General features: G+C 39.2%; 1 long non-coding RNA gene across 1 annotated transcript; it reads left to right on the forward strand.

Annotated features, from left to right (window-relative positions):
- Window positions 1-1,770: 1,770 nt before the first annotated feature.
- On the forward strand, window positions 1,771-10,359 carry LOC147756351 (uncharacterized). Its single transcript, XR_015323863.1, has 3 exons — window positions 1,771-2,253; window positions 8,101-8,468; window positions 9,726-10,359. It is a non-coding gene; the product is annotated as an uncharacterized LOC147756351 (long non-coding RNA).
- Window positions 10,360-11,182: the final 823 nt, after the last annotated feature.

Raw genomic sequence — 11,182 nt, forward strand, 5'->3', positions numbered from 1 at the left:
TTCTGCAAAATTTGAAATGTTTTAAGTCATGACGTGCGTATATATCGTTTAACAGCTTAACTTGAGAGACATAACGGACAATATGATGTTTAGTTGGAGCCATCGGTCTGATGGAACGCCTGAATGGAATGGCGGCACCGGACGTAAAACTCGTAACATAGAGGATGTTTAGCCTGTCCCCGTGGTAGCTTAGTGGGTAATGTATTTGCCTAATCTTGAGGACACCTTGTGGTCTAGTTGCGAGCCTAAGCATAGACACACGTCGCGGTCTGCTGAAAGTCGGCCGTCTGATGGAAGCCTAACGGTGACACCGGATGGAAAATTCGAACTACAAAGAAGACGTTTGGTCTGCAAGGTTAAGCTTGGACTTACTTGGGATACTTATAAAAAAAACTTATACACTACCACAAATTCAGCTGACGGTAGTTTCTAGTAACCAACATGTAGGGCACAAAACAATTGTGAGATTCACTTTATATGATAAACACACAAAAATAGTAAAATATATATTATTTCACGAAAAGGGCTCGAGACACGCCACACAAAAAAAGCATACGCTGATGGCACGTTTCTGGTGGAGTGATCATTGTAGTGAAGATAACTTGGCTAAGCTCAAAATTATTCTTCAGATTTTCGGACACTTTTAAAGCATTTTTAGATGCTTTTAAGAAAGCATTTAAACCATCTCCACATTACGTTATATAATAATTGATTTTGTGTCTTTAAACCACGAGGCATGCACAAATGTTTTCTGTATACTCTGAAGGTATGTTTCGTCCCTAACTAGTCCAGTGTCACATGCATATGTCGAATCAGCACTATGAAGTCATTAAAATGCCGCATACACAGGTCAGGTTTGCTAACTACAAATTTACCAGTTTACCTTCTTGGACGCACAAGCCCCTACTTGACTGCTGTCTTATTCTTCTAAAAGCCTATCTTCTATGTGTCGCGTTCAACTTGTAAGCTGTAGGAATACAGACTACGTATAATCAAAATAGTAAAGATATTATTGGCCAAAATCCTTTTTCTTTTGGCGTGATAACAGACTTTGGTTCAGTCTGAGGGCAACACAGCCAAACCCATGCTTCTTAGCATATATACATCCCGTATGAAATAAATGAATTGATTGATTTATTAATCGTTATGAATTCATTTATTTCACACTTACTTAATTATTAATTAATTAACTAACTTAATTATTAATTAATTAAGAACGCATAAGCTGAGCTGTTAGAAGTAAATTTTTTCCTCCGTTGTCAATACAGCTTTTCCCTCTAAGTTTGCGGCTAGATTTAACAGATCAGCACCTCAGTATAAATTGCGCAAAAGTGGTGAGTGATTTATTATTACCTGATGTGTTAATAATATGTTTAATAAACGATGCAATAAATACTACATGCAACTGCGTATTCGTCACCATTTAGTACAAGGTTAGGATAGAGGCTCCATTAGCATGTTCCACGTTTTATGGCGTCTCATCGTTAGTGAGTCTATAGCTTGTCTTTCTTTCAGAATCAACCATCTTGACAAACTAGTATATCGTATCGTTATACTGGTCCCAGTAGCGAGTAGAGTTATTCAGATGGCGTCAGTAACTAGCTAGGAACCTTAGCACTCCTCGCAGCTCAAAGCTACCCTCTCAATGCTGATCTCCCTATCATTTGAGCAGTTCCTTGAATCGTTCGGCTGCTCTTTTCTATGGCAGACCTGTCCTGTCTTTTACGGGTTTCCCCAAACCCTTTTTAGGGGAAACGAATGTTCTTGGCCCTCTCCCTCATTGCTAAAGTCATCAGCTATCAGAAGGGAAAGCCTTATGGACAACATTCTGCCACAGCAAGAGATGGATATGGGTGATTTTAGTGTCACAACGGCGGCTCAAAACTTAGCTGGGGAAGAATCCGAAACGCCTTTACTAGGCGGATCTCATGCTCTAGATGTTGATGTCTACATTGGACAAGTACAGAAATTGTAGATGTCAACCGACGCTCGCTTGTGTAATGTAAGATGGTTAGAGCTTGCCGTACTCGGTGCAATCAATATGGTTGTCTTGAACAGCCTCAAAAGAGGAATCTCACACACTGTGTAGGTTCTTTGCTTCGAGGAGAAAAGGCTAACTGAGAAGGATATGTTTATCATCAAGGAAAAAGAACACGAACGTTTCTTGTGAGAAATGGTTGTTTCCAAAATTAAGGAGAACTGTCCGTGAACGGAATTTAACATTCGTCTTGGACAGATGATGTCTCCAGCTAAGTACGTACACGTATGAATGCTACCATATTTGATCTCATTGTCGTCAGAATGAACTCTGGAGGTTTTCTGCAAGTTATTTGGCTAAAAAAAAACTAACTCGATAAAATATTTTATTTAGTTTTAAGGTATGCTAAGTTATACCCGGTAACCCTTTGGGCATCTAAGGATAATATAAATAAAAGAAACAAACATGGTCTTGAGTGTGCTCCAAGAAATAGTTCTTTAATTTAGACCTCTTTTTTAGATAATAACGACTAACTAAAATTACTGGAATAAATATCACGAAAGTTAAGTCGGACGAAAAATTCCAACATATATTTACTTTAGCGATGATTAAAGATTTTTCTTGTTTGTTTTATTAAAAGATATTACATGCTTTGAGCCGCATGTCGAATATCTACTTGGTCGACCCATATTAGTTTGCACGCAGTTGAGAAGGTATACCTTAAACAGTACCCAATGAAGATACATTAAACGAAGCCAAAACTGTTAAAGTCTTGCGCGGCTTACTAAGGTCGCTTGATGAGCACACAACTTTTCGTTCTTGTTTTCTATGCTTACCGATTCTTCTTAGAATTTTTGGTTGTCAGCTGCAAGCTAGCCATGAATGAGAGCTTGGAAAAAAGTCATACCCGTAGCTTTTGTAAACGCACGCCACTCGATTAGTGGTCAATGCTGTGCTAGACGCTGCTTGGCGTCCGAGTTCGTCAGTAGGCAAGTCGTTCAAAGAACATGTAAACTGAAAACGTCAGCGATTAGGCTTTATCGAATCAAGCCATTCTTTTCATTTAGCGTTCTTTGCTTATTAAATATAAAATATTTAATTAAACCGTATGAAATAAGCTGACTATTTTTTTTTACATGCAGTAGTAGTGTGGCTAGAAGAGTTCACTAAATACCGCACCCGAGTGTGCATTAGGACCGTGCATCATATTGTCTATTGAAACCTTTTCGATGATATGTATCAATACAGCTCGCTTTTTAATAATGTACAACTGTAATAATTTACCGATACCAACAAAGATAAGCCGTCAAACACTACGTACCAAGCAGCATTATGATTTCTTTACTCATAAGTACAACGCTGCCCCTGAAAGTGACCCTAACGCTCTATACATGTCTATATACATGCAACAAATGCGTACCTTGCGAGATTTATTTTCAAAGCTTGCTTAAGATTGGTTAAAGATTTTTTTATAGTCATATCAAATACTCATTTATTCAAAAGAAGCTTGTCCCTGGTTATGCAACCAACTGACCAGTCTAGTTTGATAACTAGTTTTTGCACGTTCCGCTTGCATCGGCCGAAGGCAATGCTCCAGATTGAAGTTTTGTGGGGAATATCTCATGCCCAGTTGGTGGACCTATTAATTTATGCTAACTGTCTCATTCCGTAATGACGACAAAGGAATTAGGTGACTACTGACGACAGTCGGTCGTGGGTAGATATCTCGCGCACTTTTCATATGTGTGCTTCCCTTTCTAGCTGTCTCTCGGTAGGACATTTAAATACTAATCACGTTTCTAAGCAGTACCTGTCTTTCAATTTTTCGCTTCTTCTTCTTCTTCTAATGGTGAACGACGATGATTCACATTCTCTAGGTTTTTTTTCTATAATTCACCGACTCCTGTACGGCATCCCCTTTCAGAATTCCCAATTTTCTTCGGTGGTCGGCCGCTCGATACCAGCTAGGCTTTTTCCTTTTGGGACTCTTACCAGGGCAGTTTTGGTACCGAGTGCGTGTATATAGCTGTTTTTTTCGCTTCAGTGGTTTAGGTAAAAATTCGTATTTGATTGTGCGGGCTTCTTGTTTAGCTTGCTTTGAAACCTTCTAACCCACGACGATGTACTGGTAACTTTCGATGACTATTTTTTCATGAATCTTTTCATTGCACTTAACAAATCAACCATCGTAGAGAATATAGTAGTAATCAACGTAGAAGAAAAGTAGTAGCGAACTCTAACTAAAGTACCCTCTTATTAAGGAACTGTTTTCGGCCAAGTATTGTAGCTCTTTCGACTTGAACTAAAGACGTCATAGTGAGTAGCAAATTATACCATTTGGCTTAAAGATTTAGGTACGCATGTGTAAAAATGTATCTAATCATAACGACTATTAGAGTGTGTCTATCACTTTAAACTTCAATAAAAACCGTGTGAAAACACATATAAGTAAATAATAAGTGGCTGTCCAGTGACATAAAACTAAAAGTGTCTTTCTTGTCTTAGGTTCTAAGAAGGGCTATGTTATTTCGAAGTGAGAGTATGAACTGTTGACACATCTTGTACGAGTTTATACATACACATTCTGTAAAGTACGAATGTCCACAGTACAAAATCCATTTAAGTTTTTTTTTTTTATCATACACATGGTCTGAATATTATGCCTATGTGTGCTCTTTGTTAAATGTTTCTGTTATTCTACATATCTAAATAGTACTTAGGGTTTTGCATCGGCTAGTGCCGGTTAAGGACTGGTTCCTTCCACCACGAACCGGAGTGTGTACATGCCCGATTTCTAACCTAGTAAAAGAGTCCCTTGGTGAATGGAAATATGATTGGGTTAGGCAATGTTTAATAGTATAAATATATTATTCTTGAGTGTACGATTCTCTGCGGTGACAGAAGTGAGCAAGGATGTGAAATGCTGCTTTAGGTCATGTACTTTATACTATGACGTAGAACTCTAGTCGCCTAATTCTTTCTTGTACATCGACGGATGTTAGAAGCTGCTGGTCAACCCAAACGGTCTTTTGAGACTAATCTGATGGCATCTATTTTATTCGTTCCCTATATATTTTACGATTTCTATTTGCCTCGTATCTCCTACGTATCAATTTCGTTATATAAAGGTAAATTCTTAACAAAATAGAACATATACGATCCGGGCCTTGAACATATGCGAATATAGACGAGTATCTATATATTAAATAATTCTGTCCAGAAGAAAATAGGCCCAGGTGCTGCAGCAGAAGGAATGTCGTGGTATAAGTTTATTGCCTTCAGTCCAGTAAGTGCAAGATGCATCAAGCATATAGTATTTAGAACGTTCGATTCGCGACGGTGTCGTTCTATGTCAAGGGAGTTTAGATAGATTGGTGGGCGAAACTGACCAGGCTGTGGCTTAAGGCGACTCGATTATATGTCAATTAAGCAATCAATGTCATGCTACTGCACCCAATAGTGGGGTGCTAACTGTCGAGGTTTTTTTTTCATTTGTAATAGTATAGACTCAAATAGCTTTACTGGCCGAGGACAAACTGGCAGACTTCTAGGAAGCGTTCCTACTAATCAAAGCATAATACAACACATATACTACATAGGCTAAATAAAACGCAGATACTTTTTATCCGGCTGTGTTCCGCTTTCAAGTTGTTTTAAATATTATAAACTACTCATATTATTATTACTGCTTAGTTTTCAGCGCGCGTCTATTTCAAAAATCGTTCCTTACCTTTTTATTAATTTAATTAATTAACAAAAGACGATAATGTGCAGTTTCCAAGTACAAGTTTAAGATGATTGTTACTGGTTCTTGCATCCGTCTCTTTATGCAATTGCAATTTCTATTTACGCTGCAATAATAGGGATCGTTTGGTGGTTTATGTATGTTTGCAGATTCTTTCTCGTAAGCTGGTTAATTGAACACATTCAACTGATACTTTATCTATAAATAATGTTGACTGATTATATTTATTGATTTAGAGTTATAACGTATAGATGTATATAATATATACAGAAAGAGTCCGGCACCGCTCGGAGCCGCTTCGGTGTAGTAAAAGTTAGGCGAACACGGTAGCACCCTTGAGGCGGTGGACCTATGCCGTTCGCTGAACTACCAATATGTGTTCCTATACTACGTTTGTCTTTGTTCAACATCCTCGAACGATGGTTTCGTACCGCAGAAGAGCTAAGTGGTGAGTCAGTTCGCTGGCGGTCTGGCAGCGATATCAATCGAGCATAAGCGTGCTGGCTATTTTCGAAGTGAGCGAGGAGTACGCTGCTCTTTTTCAGTGAAGTGGAAACACTGCGTTGCCGACGTCATCTCCGATAGAGTTAAATAAGACAACAGAAGGACGCGATAGCACCAGTTAAACTGGCAGACTTGTGCTGCTAGGAACAAATTTGTTTAGGAGTCATTTCTTCAACATTACGGGTTGTATGATGTTGCATATTCTCAGTTAATACAGGACTCTAAATGATTTCCTATGATTCTAATCTATCTTAGTAAGGGTGCCGGGATGGTCAGTAATTTAATCATCCACTATGTGTATAATTTGTACTTCGCATCAGATTTCTTGTCGACTTTCTGCATCAGTTGCCTCAGGGGTTCTCGTTCTTGGGCGAGTTCGACGAGTTTATCCCTTCTATGCGCATCGTGCATCATATTAAGGGTTTGAGTGCAATAAAATCCTTCGTTATCGTGGAACATGCTGATATCTGATTAACAAGTATCCAAACATAATGTACAGTTACGTCCATTTCGTTATATTACTTTGCTCGTGTGAAATATGTGTGTCAACATATTATAGGCCACGCTTGTTATAGGCCACGTAAAGATACAATGCACATAACTGTTTCAGAGTGTGCCATTGTTTTCGGCTAAGTGATGATGGCCTTTGCTGCGCCACTGGCGGGTTTGGTATTTGTATCAGATCATCAGACGCTGGTTCTTTCTAGTGGCAGAAGAAGATCCGACAAATTTCAATTAGCTATTTTCATACTATAACATCTTTACGGCAAGTCTATAACAGATATCTAATTTTACTCTAGGTAGTTCGCTAGCAGCATCAATACCCTGTTGTAAAAAATTGTTACTTAATCCAACATTAGATAGCTAAAGGAAACAAGCTGGAATAGTATCGGGTTTACCTGCATTAAACTCTTGCAGCTCTAAATATATAATGAGACGGGATAGAAAAAGTAAACTTTAAACTATGTGGTTGAAAGCCTAACATTTTTAAACTAACAAATTGTATGGGAGGAATTCGTTTTTGCTGCAGGAGTTGCCAGCAAAGAGCAAGGGAAAATAATCTTTATTTACGTATAGACATCATGCATATTATGGCATAACGAGGCACCAAATTACATTTTCGCATACATCGCACAGGTGAATTTAAAAAATTAAGTTTCCTTGAGCTTAGCTTTTATATTATTACCATTTATTTTCGCAAGCTAGTCTCTGCTACAAGTTTCTAGTGACAACGAAATAATAATGGGCTTTCCTGCGAATTCTACATAAATATAGTTGCAAACAATCGTTACCAAAACGCCCTTCTTATTTCATTCATCATTACGCTGCAGCACATGACCAGCGTGTCTATATGTACTTGAAGTCTAGTAGGTACGGTAACGCGTCAAATAGCATGGCCCGCTGCGATATCATTGTAACATTATTACACTATTATCTACCTTATTATTACGCTATTATCTAACCCCAGATGGATGCTTCAGCCAAATTCGTGACATCGATATCTCTATGGACGTTTCCGCGTTAAACGCACCATTAGTGCAACACATCGACTTCATTACAAACTAAACTATGCAGTGGACTGGATCTACTTTGCCAATAGTTCTTGCAAAGTAGGCGAAACTATCTATTATAACGTATCATTGCCCTCCGATGAGAAGCCACGCATACAGGATGATTTAATCAAAATGAAATTTCTGTCATCTCTGGTACAACGGAAACGTAGTTCCAGGTATGATGAAACTCGGGTTAATAAGTTTTAAATTTTCTGTCACGTGCCCAAGATGGCGCAGTAGTAATGAGTCAACCGATCAGCGTGACCCAACCGTCTCTAGTAGCGTCTAGTGCGAGCTAAAAGGTCGTAGGATTATACTAGGTAAGAAACGAGCCGAGCGCTACGGTGAAAGGAAACTGGACCTTACAACGGAACGGAAGGCTACACTGCAAAAGTTCCAAGGATCGACGCAGGACGCATACCAAGATTGACCAGGGCCATGAACACGCACCCTAATCTCGATCAACTCTACTTTGTATGACCGGTTATACGCAGAACCTCCAACCAACCAACCATGGCTAGTTCATACATATGATAAAAACTGGCAAAACACGAATGGCTGGAAAAAAGCACGAAGTCGAGTATGCGGTCCTACACTGCGAACGAACAAGTACAGCGCTACAAGGCGGAGCCCATCACAGGAACCTGCATAAGGCGACAACTAATGAAATCGTAGGAAGCATGAAAAGGTAGGTGTCGCTGACTCGGCTTTGCTCAATGGCATTTTGCGAAAGAAAGAAGAGTTAGAATGTTGAAGACGACGTGTCGGAAAGTAGTAGATTGATCCTGATGCGGAAACGCTATAGACAGCAGTTCGCTAGTTTATTGTTTTCTCTATGTTTCGAAGTAATAAGATACGTTTCTCGAAGCTAGCAGGGTTTCCCCTCAAAGGATCGTCGTTTATGGGTAACCGTTATATGCCCAAGGAATGAGTTCTGTCAGAGCTTAATGGCAGTCGTGCACTTGGAACCCACGAAGAACCATTCGGTTTGATCGCGGCGGAACGTCCATTACCAGACGCCCGATTCCTCCAGAAATAAAATCAAAACCGAGCGGAGACCCTGTGACTACCTGCTCGACACTAATAATAGACTTGAAATCCTAAAGATTTATTTAAAAAAAAAAAAGGGCAATCAGGTCGATATCCGACTTACCACATACCCTTGATCAAATACTTTGTCAGTTGTTCAGTGATCTAATTATGTCACGCTCTAAAACGAAGCTGTATAGAGATGTAAAATGTATATATTGTAGTTTAGTTGTTTAAACTATGAATTTAGAGCTCGGCAATGTATATGTTCCCCTTTTTAAGGTCTGTGCTCGCTAAGGTAGTACGGAGCCACTGACTAATATGGCATGCATTGTGAAATTGTCAGCGGTGAAATTTCCAGGATCAGTACGAGCAACGAGAATGAACTGCACGCTCTTCTTTCTATTTTTCGCGGACAGAATAAATCGAAAACGGATGAAGCTCGCATCCTAGTTTGCATACTTATAAATTATTCAGAAGCCATGGGCGATTCAAAATCTGAAGTTATAGTCGTCGCTATACTTTTTAAGCCCGGTCTAGCATGATTTATTTCTTATCACATCACAAATAAGTTATAAAAAGAAGGAGAAATATATATACGCAGTTACGTATACTCTTTTTGAACCCGATTCACCGATCGGCGTTTCAAACAACTTTAACGTGCCCAGGAGTAAACAGAATAATGTTAACCGTTAGTACGATACCGAAATAAAGAAACCATTCATCACTATATAGGTGTTTAGCGATATAGGTGTGCAGCGATCAGGGTTTCTTAGACCACCAAGTTAATCGTTATTAGATTAGGTTTTAATACCGGCCACTGAGCATGTTGCCAATAGTCTTGGTACTTGTATCGTCTGATCTTTTTATATTTCGATATTACATATTAAGATTATTCCAATTTTCTCTGTTACAGATATTTTGAATCTATAGACGACCAGGTAGCGTTCGAACTATCGCGGGAACGCTTTGGATGATGCACATGTGGTTCGTGGGGTGCATACGCATTACACTCTCCTACGCCATGTTAAAGCATTGTGTTTTCAAATTACACAACATGCATATATCATAGCTGTTTTAACACTGCGGAAATCGGATGTAATTCAATTATCACAATGCTTTTAGGTAAGCCTTCTTCTGCGCAAATAGGTCCGTCCGATATAAGGAAGATTGCGGATGGAAGACTCGGGCTTAACAGCAGCGGAAAGCGCTTGGGTCTTTCAACCATTTTCTTTTAGCTTTTTAATATAGTTGATACCTTTCAATTCACTGTTAACTCGACCCAATTTAGGGAATGAGCCAGAGCTTTTACGTATTCGCGTATGATTTAACGTTTGACTAAATAAGATCTATTTTCTGACCTCAAAATGCGTTCTCAATCTTAACGGATCACTATCTTAGCTTCTTTCATGAACGGATAATCTTCTTCATAAAGAATTCGTTAGGCTTCTTTATCGTCATCATTCAAGACGATCAGGAGCACGGAATATAAAAAAGCGGTGTATTTCAACCCAATCCGTAAACGTAGTGCAAAATTAAACGGAAGTCAGCTGTCTATGCCATGTGTTCAGGTGCTTGTTTCTTAAAAGGCCTGCATTGCAAAGGAAATTAGGCTCGAATCTGGTTGTGCTGTAGTATCTTTTTAACGAAAACAGTTAGAGCGATTCAAGACAGCCTGATTAATTAAATGGCAGAGGAAGGTGGTGTGTAACGCCTTGCCATGAATATTTCGCCCACCTAAGCAGAATGTTTGATCTTGGTGGACTCCATGCATCTTGTGATATTAATATTACTAATAAATATTCAACTTTCAATCGAATAACCTGCGAGGTTGTGCGTCCACTCAAATCAAGCATATAAATTATACGTCTTTTTCACATGACACTAAGAAAGTAAAACACAAGAAAGAAAACACGTACCTGTTAAATAAGGGCATTCTTGATGCGTATATTTTAACTTCTGAACGTATTCTCTTGGTCTAGAGTGGTACACGTTGATTCCAAACCTGTGTGTCGTTCAACTTAAACTGTTAGATGTACAAATATTCCGAAACGTATTACAGCTGCATTTCGCCTCAGACACTTTCTTCGAGCCGGGGGTATCGGAGTGCGAGTTGCCATAGCGTGGTATCCCAGCGGCGCCGACGATATGGCCTTAGCCATGTCCACGAAATAATGTGAACTTCGATTGTATCGCCTTTGAACCCTATGAAGTAGCTGATTTTTATGTGTTTTAACACAAAAGTGGCTTCGAGAACGACAGCTCAGCTAGGTTCACTTCGACATTCCTCTTAAAATATCCCCTCTGCTTTCCCTTTAGTCTTTTCACTAGTTTGGTCAGTTGACATGTCCACGAAAGCTGACTTCAATGGTT

This window comes from Varroa destructor, unplaced genomic scaffold (genome assembly GCF_002443255.2).
Source record: "Varroa destructor unplaced genomic scaffold, Vdes_3.0 BEIS01000003.1, whole genome shotgun sequence".
In the NCBI taxonomy this organism is placed as follows: Eukaryota; Metazoa; Arthropoda; class Arachnida; order Mesostigmata; family Varroidae; genus Varroa; species Varroa destructor.